Source organism: Chiroxiphia lanceolata, chromosome 25, assembly GCF_009829145.1.
Source record: "Chiroxiphia lanceolata isolate bChiLan1 chromosome 25, bChiLan1.pri, whole genome shotgun sequence".
In the NCBI taxonomy this organism is placed as follows: Eukaryota; Metazoa; Chordata; class Aves; order Passeriformes; family Pipridae; genus Chiroxiphia; species Chiroxiphia lanceolata.
In genome coordinates, this window is record NC_045661.1 from 4,608,031 (window position 1) to 4,621,816 (window position 13,786).

Genomic DNA, 13,786 nt, shown 5'->3' on the forward strand with positions numbered 1-13,786 from the left:
CTTTTCGTGTTAGAGAGGAAATTTGATAGTGCCTTTCTTGGTAAGTCCGAGGGAAAGGTGATGCTGTTCTGCACAAGTCTCTGTGGACACAGAAATATGTTAAAAAAGCTCACACAGAGGTCAGAAATAGTAATATCAAATTATAGTAAATAATACAAAATTGTAGTAAATATAGTAAAAACAGTAATAGCAAAAAATGTCTGTAGTTGAGAATCAGTGAATGAATTATAGTAACACATAAATAGTGTATCTGAAAAATCCAAAACTTTGTTATTGAAGGAAATACTTTTTTGGCACATGCAAGGTATGTATCATAAATCAGTGGTTTTGACAAAGTCCATCCAGAACAGCTGTATTATACTAAATTATTTGTCTTGACCCCTCACATTGAATTGCATTATTCTGGGTCTGTTAATATTTGAGCTCAGGTTTTGTTTCAGAGGATTTCTTCTGCTTTCACCACCTGCTTCTACAGTTCATCCCTGTGAGGAAGACCTTTTCCACATCCAGAATATATTCCTGAGAATAGTTCATTTCTTTGTACCATGTGGGTACTGACACACCAATCAGACAATTTTTATTGAGTCATTAATTACTAAGGTCAAACTTATAAACTAACCAAAGCCAAGACTTCCATCCCACTTTTGTTGTCTATTTTGACTTTTTTCTTAGCTGTGGCCTAATATACATCATATTGCTGCTCAGCATTTCTATACACTTGGATTTTATCTGACCAGGAGTTGTTTGATTTGACAGATTCTGTATTTGCGACATCAAAATATGTTGCTATGGAAAAAGTTACGAGTTCTAATTAAAAATGCAGAGGTCACAAGTTTCCCAGAACCAGTAGGGCATAGATCCTAGGAGAAAAGAATCACAACATAAAAAATCCAGAGAGATATGTCAATCTGCAACTTTCCAGATCTGAAAAGGGAACAGCAAGTGTTCAGGAAAAAACACGAGGCTGAAATCCATTCAGATGCTGAATTCTCCCTCCCCACTGGCACAAGTTGCTTCTGGAATTCATGCAGAGCACTGAGATTTGAAATGTCATCCTCATACAACTGAAAAAGAGGAGAGAGAGAGAGAAAAATTAGATGGGCTTTGGTAGAGAGAGAGACATCAGACCTACCAGGCCATCCTTTCAAATCCAATACCAGTACTGGAATAATTTTCATGTAATGATGTTGAGTGTTTGGTCAACTACCTGTGCCCATCACACCCTTTGGAAGATCATTCATGCTGGAAAACACTCTTGGGCACGTGGTGGGATTTTGGAGTTGTCCTGTGCAGGGCCAGGGTTTGGATTTGATGATCCTTGTGGGTCCCTTCCGACTCAGGACATTCTGTGACTCTTTGATTTTACTTGTCACATTGATTTCCCTTCAATACCTCTTTAGTTGTATAACTGTTTGCAGTTTCCCCTTTTATAAATTTTTATTTGCAAACAGTTATTGTGGTTTTGCCCTCCTTTTGCTCCAGTTTAGCCAGACTACAAGAATTATCAGTCCAAGCACAGGCTCGAGTCACACTGAGCTGCCCCCACCAGTATATCAATATTTCAGTATATCAATATCAATATCACAATATCGATATCTCCATCCACGTGGGATTTAACAAACCCCTGCTCTGATAAACACACCTGTTCTGTGCCAGGTTGACCATTTCTGAATTGTGTGGTGCATGAAATACTTAAGACAGAGAACCACAGAATCAGAACATCCTGAGTTGCAAAGGACTCACAGGGATCATCAAAGTCCAATACTTTAACTCAAAATGTGCTTAACTTCGAATCTTTTGTAGTGTTGGAGCTCTCAGTGCTCCCACTGCAGTAATTTTTGTTATGTTTAAATGACAAATATCATGTAAATGCCTTCCCAGGCTGTGCTCCCTGCCCTGCAGCAGGAGGGCAGAGCACTTTATCCCTCTGAACTCGGTTCTAGAGTCCAGCAGGGAAGTGTTGCTGCTGCACTCAGTGCCAAGTGATCTCCAGTTCCTCTCAGGACAACTGTGAAGTGTGTTTCTGCCTTAGGGAGATGGGAAACCTGCAGGTCCTGCTCCCCAGTGTTTCTTCTAGATTAAAAAAGAAAATAAAATTTAATGTCGCTTCACCGATGGCTGAACAACCTGGTCCAGTGGAAGGTGTCCCTGCCCATGGCAGGGGGTGGAATGAGATGAGCTTTAAGGCCCCTTCCAACCCAAACCAGCCTGGGATTTTGGGAATCCATAATTCTATATTTTGATAAAACATAATGTGAACTTTTGCTCAAGGTTTCAGTTCTTCCCAAAGGTGCAGCACGAGACTCAAGCAGTGGACTCACCATCTCAGCTTAATGTATGTATGGGATTTTTTTTTTTTCCAGTTCCTATGAGAATTCCATCCTTGTTTTATTGCCAGTGTTATATACAGTTCACTGTCATGGCTGTGGCCTCAGGCCACATCCCCCAAACTGAGGAGACAGTCAGTCAAGTGCAAGAGCAGAGCATGGCACTGAGTTTGGAGCTGGCACCACTACAGAGACTGGCACTGCTTTGAGTATTTCAAAGCCTGTACACATCATTTTAGTCTAATTAGAGATGCTGTAATTGGGAAATCAACAATAGATATCTACCTCACCCTCTTTTGTATGTTTTAAACTACTATATCTGATTAGGATGAGGGTTGGATGCCCTTCCTGAGGGCTTACAAATGCTGACCTATAAATGTGAAAAACATCATTCTGCTGCATTTAATGAGTGTTGTGTATTGTTTTGAAGTCTATAAACTGAGCTAATTACCATGAAAAATTCCAGGCAGCTGCCTTGAAACCGTTTTACCAGCTCTTTCCTTTTACCCTGCTTTTTTTAATAAGGCAAGAAGATTTCAGACAGTTACAGACTATGCTCAGGATCAGGATCCACATTTAATGTCTTCCCGTTGAACTGCAGCAATGTCAGATCTTAAATTCCTTGTTCTATTTCTAAGCCAGACTAGATGAGAAAGTGTGTAAATTCAGGTGGCAGTTCAGAGGGCAACTGTGCTTTGGGAAGGTACAAACTTAACTCATTTCTACATTAATACTTTCCTTTACGCTTTTTAAGAAGTGCATGAATTGAGATAATTATTTAAAAATACATATGATATAGTGTATAGAATAGAATAGAGTAGAACAGAATAGAGTAGAACAGAATAGAATAGAATAGAATAGAATAGAATAGAATAGAATAGAATAGAATAGAATATTTGAGACTGAAAATATTAAATATTATATCTTTATAATAATTTAAATTGTTTATATATTTTATTTTTAATATCTAACACACATCATTTAATATTTACTATCTCATATTTGAGACAGAAAATAGTAAAGTTCTCATTTTTGTGTGTAAATAGTGCAGCTCTGTTTTCTATCATAAAGCAAAAAACGCTCAATGTACTATAGTCATTTTACAAAAGCTGATATTTCCATGTTCCCTTGTTAATTTGGAGGCATTTTTATTGCTATCCTGGCTTTCCTTTGAATTTTTTTTTTTTTTTTTTTAAAAACCAAGCAAGACACCCTGAAAGAGCAACACCCCAAAGGGAAGCTGTGGACATGTTCCCTGGAGTGGAGTCCCCTGGAGGATTTCTCAGCCCTGCAGATTTCTAAAAGGCAAAAAGCCAGAGTGAAACTGTTGGGAAGAGCGTGGAGCAACAGGAAAGGCTCCCTAAACTGATTTTGTACCGAAAATTCTGATTCAGAGTGTTGCTAAGTGCGAACAGAAATATTTCTCTGGGAGTTGCCAAACAAGCGGAAGACTTTCTGAGCTCCTTTTCACCACTTGGAGCTCTAAAAAAAAGGTGGTGGGAGGGGATTCTGTGCAGCCTGGCAGGGTCTGGGTCCCGTACCAGGCTGGATTTAACCCCGTTTGTGTTTCTCCAGGAGGGTGTAAAACCAGCCCCAGCCCAGCAGCCCCATAACTGGAAGCCATTTAATTCCAGCACAAGGCCCAGGACAATGTGAGGTGCTGAGCGAGGCAGTTCTGCCCCCTGGAAGGTGCTGGAAGTTCCAAATCAAACACGAAGGCACCGAGCGATAATTCCATGGGAAGATTCGGGGCCAAAGATGTTTCTCGTGTGCCCCGATGATGTCACCTCGTGAGGACAATGATGTGAAAATGGGTTTTTTTTAATGTGATTGTAGGATTGAAAAAAAAACTGGGTAGTCATTAAAAAAACATTTCAGAAGGAGCCATATAAGGCACATAGAATTCTGCCCCGCTGACACCGACCAGGCTGGAGACCAAAACTTAAAGTAAAAGAGTCCTTGGAACAGCAGCAGCTCCTTCCTTTGGGCTTCCCTGACCCAACTCCCAGCACTGATCCTGTCCCTGTTCCTTTCCAGAGTGTTTTTACACCTCAGTTCTGTGTCTGTCTGTTCTAAGGTCTGGCTATTATGGCTATTGGTAGGTTTTTGAAGGCCCTAAAGCTGGTGTATTTTCTATCTAACACTTATAATTAATAATAATTTATATAGCTGTTATATAATTTTACTATTTAAATTGCAATATTAAATATTAATATTTAATATAAAATTAATATATCTCATATTTGAGACAGAAAATAGTAAAATTCTCATTTTTGTGTGCAGATAGCACACCTGTGTTTTCTATTATAAAGCAAAAAAACCCCAACATACTACAGTCATTTTTACAGAAGCTGCTTTTTCCATATCCCCATGTTAATCTGCAGGTATTTTTATTGCTATGAATATGAATTTATTTAAAAAAAAAAACAAGCAAGGCACTCTGAAAGAGCAGGGTCCCAAAGGGAAGCTGTGGAGATCTTTTCTTGAGTGGATATATATATATATATATACATATATATATATATATATGTGTATGTATATATACACACCATGCTGGTATTTCCACTTAACCTACTTATATGAATGAAATAATATATATATATTTATCTAATGAAATAATATTTAAGCTAAAAGCTCAAAAATCTTTGCCAATAGGTGCTGAATGACTCTGGTTGCCCCTTATGGCTGCACCCAGAAGGAACAGGCACATCTGGAGGGGACTGGCTCTTGAAAATTGAGCTGAAAAACTCATTTAAGGAAAAGAGGTAACTCTGGGTGACAGGTTTGCATCTAAACAGCCCTGGGAGAGGGGTTTTGCTGGCAAAGGTTGAGCCTTTTTGATATTAAATTCTATAGTATTAAAGCTTCTAGTGTTTTATTTTTTGACTTTATTAACATTGTGAGTATTGGGGTATAAACTGTGGCCAGTAAATCTCGTGCTCCTCTGCAGAGGAAGGGCTCTGGAATGTAGGTTTATTTGAAGAGTATTCTTAAAATGCTGCTGTTATCCCAGAGCCACGCTGGTTTTGGCCTGGAAAACTGGCTTTGTGGGAGATAGTTGGCCTTCCTGCTGGAATGTGTGCCTGGAAGGTTGAATTGCAGGGAACAGCTGTGAGAGCTCTGTCAGGAGTTAGGGAAGGTGATGGGTTGATTTATGAGGAATATGTGGGAAAGGGGAATTCTGGGCTTGGGAGAAACGGGTTGAGCACTGGCTCCAAGTGCAGGTAGCTGGGAGCACAGCAAGATTTGTGGCACTGTGGTCTGATGAGAGGGGTGTTTAATGAAGGGAGTTATCTGTAATTCCATAGGATCCCAGAATGGTTTGGATTGGAAGGGACCTTAAAGATCATCCAGTCCCACTCCCTGCCATGGGCAGGGACACCTTCCACTAGCCCAGGTTGCTCCAAGCCCCGTCCAACTTGGCTTTGAACACTTCCAGGGATGGGGCATTCTCTGGGAAATCCATTCCAGAGCTTCACCACCCTCCCAGGGAAGAATTCCTTCCCAATATCCCATCTAACCCTGGCACTGGGTAGCCACTCCCCCCCGTCCTGTCCCTCCAGGCCCTTGTCCAAAGTTCCTCTCCAGCTCTCTTGGAGCTCCTTTAGGCACTGGAAGGGGCTCTGAGGTCTCTCTGGAGCTTTCTCTTCTCCAATCTGAACATTCCCAGTTCTCAGCCTTTCCCTGTGGAGAGTTGTCCACCCCTCTGACATCCATGAGCTCTGTGTGGGTGAAGGGGGACACGCAGTGGATGTGGCAGCAGCAGGTTACTCCTCTTGCCCTGTCCATTCCCCTCATTTCCAACCATCCCACGGGTGCTCTTCCAGACTCTCCAGAGCATTTCCATCACTTTATCCCCTGCTCAGAGCTGGCAGCTCAGCAGGGACCAGCAAATGGAATCGACAGACAGGAGCAGGAGCTCGTATTGATCCCCGGGTGGTGACAGATTGTGCCAGGGGCTACTGGCAGGGCAAGGGTTGGAGATGAAATCCAGGAAGTTCCCTTCTCACAACACAAGTGTGGATCCCAGAAGAACAGCAGTTAAATATGTTGGTATTAAATAAGTCTTGGCCAGGATTTGAAAATGAAAACCTGCTTATGCAGAGCTGTAACCAAACCCCATTTTTTTGGTTACAAGCTACGAGTCAATTGAATAATGTCAGAGTATGGATTCGATACAACTTGCCAAAAATAACTATCAAAGCAGGTCACCACGAGAGACAAGTTTTTCCAGAGGCCCTGTTGATGCTATCATGGCACTCTGTGTTGATTGTATTAATGAATAGGCTGTAAGCTCATTGAATTCAGGACTAATTAAGTTGTCTTTTCACCGCGCTCTTAAATACTGTCCCACCTGAACCAGCTCATGGCTGAGCTTGTGACTATTAGTTTATAAATATAAACTAATATATAAAAATATCCTGAGCTTGTGACTATTAGTTTATAAATACACACTTTTAACAAACTGCACTTGCTGGATCCATGGCCTGTGTTCAGATCAGTTGAGTGGAAAAAGCAATTTAGCCTTGTATTTGCTGTCTGCCTGTGCTGATCTGCTGTGCTGCAGCCAGGCTGACCTCCTCAAAACCCCCCAGTGTGCTTAAATTTAATCAATAATTTGGGATTAACAAGCATGCTGATCTTTGTATTCTGAGCTGGGTACAATTGAAATGTGTGTTTTCCTTGCAATGAAAAAGAGCAGTGTTTGCATTAGAGTGCTCAAGCTTTATTCTGCCTGTGATATTTATTATTTCTGAATAAATACATGTTTACAGGTGTAGTTATCAAAGGACACACACCAGTTTACCACTACACACTCCCAGTAGCACACACCAAACTCCTGAAATCCCATTGCTTTCTGTGAGTGTAACACTGGCTGGAATAAAAACTACACGAAGCCTTTTTTGAGCTGCAGTGCTTCATAAAAATATCAGAGCCAAACCTCATACACCAAGTGGATTGAGTACCTGTGATCCTGGTTTTTAGCAGTGCCTGTTTAGCATAATGCCATAATCTACAGGGAGAGACAAGAGATTTTTGTTTCTTTGGGTTTTTTGTGGTTTTTCTTTTATGCAAAAGCTAAAAAAGCTGCATGGAGTTACTACTATGAAAATGACGGGGGAATTTAAACAACTCCTATAAACATACTGGATTTGAAAATTGAAACCAAAGGGTGACTGTCTTTGTAAACTAAATTTATTCACATAAAACAAACATACAAACATACAACACTCAGCAAGGTTTATTGCAAGGCTCAGCAATGAGGTTACATCCACTCCCTGCACGTGGGTATTTGAAAAGAGGTTGGGAATAAGAATTGAAGTTTCTTGCACCATGACCCAGTGTCCTGTTGGACAGGTGAGTTCCTGCTCTTGCAAGCTTTAGTGGCACTTAAATTTATGTACTGCACAGTGGAGGGTTCTCAGTGAATTAAAATCTGATTACTGTAATACATAGGAATAGCTAATTCCCAGGTGACACTTTGCACATACAGAATTTTTTTTTGGATGCAGATCTCCCAAAGTTCATTCCACTTAGCAACGAGAGAAGAAAATTATTGTGTTGCCTTTATGCCTGACACTTGGGAAGAGAAATAAAGTCATTCCCTTTCAGGTACTTTTACCCAGAGTTTTGAATATATATGTTCCAAACAGAAAGGTCTTTGAAATAAAGAGTGAACTCTAAGTGGATTTGCTGTGGCACCAGTAGGAGCCATCACCTCACTGAGGCAAATCATGTCCACGTGTGTTTTGAAGTATATTTGTCACAGACAAAAGTAAACAAAATAGTAAAATATTTTCATCCCCTGTGAGCTGATCTGCCCACAGTGTGTGGTATTTTCAGAGGAGGGAAGCACACAGAGCTGCACCTCTGCCCCAGAGAGGGGCAAGAACCCCCAGCACCAAGGGAGTTTCCTGGGGCTGAGTCCTTTTTTATGGCTGTTTGCACCAGCAGCATCCAAGGGAAGGAATGTGCAATTCCATCTGCTCAGTTAAAGTCACTTTACTGTGTTTGGAGGATGCCCAGCTTCTCTTTGAAAGAGTAAATGCGTTATTTAAACATACACAGTCGCTCCCATAGAGCAAAATAAAGAGGAAAATATCCTTTGCACTCTTTCAAGTTAGCTTAAACTGATGCTGTAAATTGTGTGAGTGCCTTGGGCAGCAGGGTATCACACAGCATTCTCCAGACCTTCACACAAGGCTGCCTTTTGTCTTGGCTTTGAGTCACCCATTGATTTCCAGCAGGGAACCAGCCTGCTGAAGCCAAACAATGGAGGAAATTCTGCATTCTGGAGCATGCAGCTCAACCTGTGCAGATGGAAAGCAAACAACTTGGACTAAGCAATAAGGCTGATGTAAGGGAAGGTGGAATTGATGTTCTTTGGGAATAACCAGTCTGGGGAGTTGGTCTTACACAGCAGATACTCCAGAGAACTTTTGAGGTGGGTTCTGCCATTTGAGGGCCTTGACCCAGGTGATTCTGAGCACACAGAGGTCACTGACTGAAAACTATTGCACAGAATCATAGAATAGAATCCCAGAATGGTTTGGGTTGGGAAGGACCTTAAAGCTCAGCCCCTCCCACCCCCTGCCATGGGCAGGGACACCTTCCTCTATCCCAGTTTGCTCCAAACCCTGTCCAACCTGGCTTTGAACACTTCCAGGGATGGGGCATCCTCTGGGAAATCCATTCCAGGGTTGGGAATTTCTTCCCAATCTAACCCTGCCCTCTGGCAGTGGGAAGCCATTCCCCTTGTCCTGTCCCTCCATCCTTTGTCCCAAGCCCCTCTCCAGTTCTCCTGGAGCCCCTTCAGGCACTGGAAGGGGCTCTGAGGTCTCCCTGGTGAACACCCCCAGCTCTCCCAGCCTGGCTCCAGAGCAGAGGGGTTCCAGCCCTGGGATTAATTCAGTCGCTCTCAGCTCCAGCTGGGAGAGCTGATCCTGCACCTCTCGGGCAGCACCGGAGCTTTGCCTGGGGAAACTCCCCAGCACAGGCTGAGCTGAACCTGCCAGGGCCGACCTCTGGAGCCAAACCACTTCTGTGCCTCGCTGAACTCAAGGCTGGATTTGTGTGACAGACACTTGAAGGCTCTCAGAGCTCTCGGGCTGCGTCACAAGTGTGGATTCGCTCCCGGGAATGGCAGCTCCGGGCTGGCAGGGCAGGGGCAGCCGTGAATAGGCTGCGTGCAGGGATTTACTGCGGGTAACACTGCCCCAAAGTGCTCTCGAGCTGCTATTCAGCGCCATCCACATGCCTGCAAAATGTCATATCATCTTCCTGATGCCTTTTCTCCTTCCCTCATGAATGAGGCTCTCTCCCTCCTGCCCTCAATGCAGGCTTTGTTTTGGTCTTCGACATTCAGCACAAACTTTTTCGATGGCCAGAATGAAGAACTGTTGTTGTAACAGGGAGTTTTCCTCCTCAGACTGTCAGTTTGGGAATGTTGCTGACTGGGGATGGAGCTGAGATACTGGAATCATTCTGATAAATCTATTATATTTTTCCTCTGCGGGGTCTGATGCTCATGTCCCACCAATAATGCATTACAAATATTATTTATAATAATTATTTATAGTCTTTATAGAAATTATTCTAATATTCTGTGTCGCATTTGGGGGCTTTTCAGTGTCCTTTTGGATGCTTCAGCCTGTTGTATTGAAGTGTATTTTACTGCTAAACTCTGTCCTTGATAATTCAGAGAAACTCAGTGAGAAACACACACTTACTCAAAGGACTTCTCAATGGGATCTTCCCCTAAATATGGCTCAAAAGCGTTTTCTGATAATAAGATAAATAACATGGATGACTCTTTCCAGTCTACACTGATGTGCTGAGATGTTTAATTTTCTGTGAATATGGGCCACAGAGATAATAAACCAAGTGATAAGAGGTTTTGGGGTTTTTAACTTTCTGCTGCACTGTGGATTCAGTCTGGAAAACAACAACAAAAAAGAGCCTTTTGATGGTAAATAATTGAAATGGAAATAGTGCCTGAAATTCACTTATAAAGTCACTAAAGGAAGGGTCACTGTAAGAAGGAATAAGGGCTGTCTAAGCAAGGGGTTTATGTCTATCTGATGCATTTTTATAAAATAACAATAATTTTTAGCAGAACACGAGGATCTTTTTCCATGGAGAAAAAGGAGGGAGAACCTGTGTGGCTGGAAACACTGAGGGCAACAGATCCATCCTTAGCAAAGCCAGCAGGTGTCAGGAACAGTAAATGATGAGAACATGGGAACAGGTGGAAAGTCAGTGTTTGGGCAGTGTCAGAAGTGTTTGACTGTAAGAAATTTATTGGATGGCTGAAACATGGGAGAAATGTCTCAAAAAAGGGAGGACAGGAGACGACAGAAGCTTTTGACCTGTGGAAACTTCTATTTCCCAATTAACTCTGGCCTAATTGCAGAATGAACCACTTCTTCCAAGCCTCACCACTGCCCAGATGTTACTGCAGATGGCACAGTCTCTGCCAAAAAAGAGCTTGTAAATACACACCAGGGCTGTAACCAGTTGGGTTTAACTTCCAGTGCCACTTTAAAACAAATAAAAGAATGCTACATGCCTCTCTGTTCTTCCCATGCTTTCCCCCCTCAGCTGGAATTCAGGGTTCTTCAAAAGAAAAGTGTTTTCACCCATCATCTCATCCCCTTACAGCAATTTAACAGGGAAAACTAAGCATCTGCTCCACCAGAGATCTAGGAAATATTTTCTAAATTGTATCACAGTAGAACAAAAAGCTTCCTTGAGCTGTAGGGTCTAGGAGAAAGGAGGTTATATATGGCATTAATTTTCTATTCTCTAATGGAAACCATTGTCTGCCTTTGCTACAGCCGTGGTTTTCTAATGGTTGGAAGTAATTTGCCCAGATTAATGCTCTCTGTTCAATTCATTTAATGTGACTTAATTTCATAACACTACAGGCTTTATCAGGAGTCAAAGTAACCCCTGGAAAACCCCAGCAGGCAAAAATGCCTGTCGAGTTTAGCTGTTGAGGCTGGATGATGCTGCTGGGTGAAAAATGGAGGAATTGTTTGGAGGGGAAGGACCATCAGAAAATCACTGGGTCTGTCCGAGTTCTTTGTCTTCATCAGATGTGTTATTGGGTCACAACTCAGCTTTTGGTTTGACGTTTGTCACAATGTGGGGTTTGTGTCTCTGGCCATACAGGAGCACTGTGAGACTCCCCCAGGCCTGTGCTGCACTGACCATGCACCAGTGACCCACCAAAAATCCTCATTCACTTTTTTATCAGGTTGAGTTTGGGATTTTACCTATTGCAGAGATGCACATAAAGACTCCCATGTTTCCATTTCCACTTCATTTGGAAAATGTCACCTACACAAGATCATAAAAGCTGTTGTGTTGGTTGGGTTTTTTTACCCCTATGGTTGTTCTCATCAGCTTTCTCTGTGTATGGGAATGTTCTCTGTGATATCTTTTCTCCCTTAGATGTTGTAACATCCCAGTTCTGCCCCAGAACCCATTTACACCAGCCAGAGCCCTCAGTCAGGTGTCCTGCCCTTGACCAACCAGTCTGCTCATTCTGAATGCCAAAATCACCTTTGATTTGGTTTAATATTCTTTCACGTGTCTTTCAACACTGTTTTGATCCCTTTTTTTCCTGAGCCTGATCCTACAAAGCACCATTCAATGCCTTTATTCAGGATAGGAGGATGCCTTTGGAACTGTGAACATGTTAAACATGTTAGTAGTGTATAATACTTCTCAGAAATACTGTTGTGCAGCCAGAATCTACTATTCTGCCCTGCTTTCCCCCAAAAAAAGAGCCCCAAAGTAGTTGCAAAGCAACTGTAGCAGCATTTCCATGTTTTCACCCACCTTTAGTGGTCATTGGTGTGGGTTGATGGTTTTGCCAGGAGTTTATCACTTATGTATCACTATGATTCAAGGCCTATGGTTCATTGATCACTGCATTCCATTTAGGATTCACACTCCATGTTTAGCATGTTGGGCTTTGCTACAGTAAATTATAAACTCCTGAAAGACTCAGCTTTGGAACCCTAACCCTTAAGCAACGTTTGTGATCTTCTTCCCTCACTGCCCAAGGTTCATCCCTCTGTGGTCTGATCCAAGGCCTGGTTTGACAGTCACTCCATGCACTCAAAATTCCCAGGAAATTGCTAAGCTGTTGGAGAAAGCCATGAGGAAACATATATCCATGGGCAGATAGTGATGGGATAAGGGGGAATGGTTTAAAACCAAATAGAGGGGAGATTTATATGGGATATTGGGAAGGAGTTCTTGGCTGTGAGGGTGGGGAGGCCCTGGCACAGGTTGCCCAGAGAAGCTGTGGCTGCTCCATCCCTGGAAGTGTCCAAGGCCAGGTTGGATGGGGCTTGGAGCAACCTGGGCTAGTGGAAGGTGTCCCTGCCCATGGCAGGGGGTGGAATGAGATGAGATGAGATTTAAGTTCCTTTCCAACCCAATCCATTCTGGGATTCCATCATTCTGCTGCAGAGCCAGGCAAGGGAGTGGAAGCACAGACACATGAGCCTGAAACAGGTGGTTACTCACCCACAGTGACCCACAGAAAGCATTGAAATAGTAAAAGTCTCAAAGGTTTTGAAGGAAAACTCGAGGAATTGGCAGCTGGCATTTCAGGTCAGAAGACACTTCCCCTATTTCCTGAGATTCCCTTTCCTCCCCCAGCAGCCATGTACTAATCTATACTATGGTGTGTTTGATCACCTTTATTCCAGGGAGCACACAGCATTCAAAACTGACCCTTGATGGAACCTGGGGTGAGTTTTTCCTTGGATAAGGGCCATGGCAAACACGTTCCCCTCTGAGATCAGGATTTCTCCTGCCCACACACTGAGAATGACCCTGTCAGAAGGTGCTGGGGAAAGGGGAGGATGAGCCCACCCAGCAGAGGCTTCAGGCAGCCTTGGGTTATCCTGGGTGGCCCGTTTGATCCTCCCCAGCTTTTCTTCTCTCCTTCTGGTCTGAGGTTCCTTCCCAGCATGGACCAGGGCACGTTTGTGGTCCTGCAGGGAGGGGAGAGCCCTGTGAGCTGGGGAGGGAAGGGTGAGCGGGGCTGGACTGGTCTGAGCTGTCTCATCAGGGACAAACATGGAAGGAGGGGGAAGGAAGAACATCTAATGGAATATGAGGTGGATTTCTGTGCAGGAGCAGCTTCTTGGAGAGGGTGTGGAGGCAGTGATTTTGAGTTTATTCAGCCCAACCCGCTGGTGATGGTTTCCTTATGCTCATTATTTCCTAAGGAGAAGAAAAAAGATTGTATTACACGAAGACCAAAATGTTTATGGTAATTTTTCTAAGGACCAAAGATGGTGCAGGCAAGCAACATACTAAAAAAAAACCCCACCAACCTCAAATCAAACACAAAGGAAGAGATGCAGAGCCTCATCAACAACTGACAGCAAATTCAAATTGCATTGTCTGATATAGCCCTGGGATGGCCACCAGAA

General features: G+C 43.0%; 1 long non-coding RNA gene across 1 annotated transcript; it reads right to left on the reverse strand.

The window, feature by feature from the left end:
• Nucleotides 1-8,312: 8,312 nt before the first annotated feature.
• On the reverse strand, nucleotides 8,313-9,390 carry LOC116798390. Its single transcript, XR_004360884.1, has 3 exons — nucleotides 9,351-9,390; nucleotides 8,745-8,839; nucleotides 8,313-8,638 (listed from the first exon to the last, which is right to left on the reverse strand). It is a non-coding gene; the product is annotated as an uncharacterized LOC116798390 (long non-coding RNA).
• Nucleotides 9,391-13,786: the final 4,396 nt, after the last annotated feature.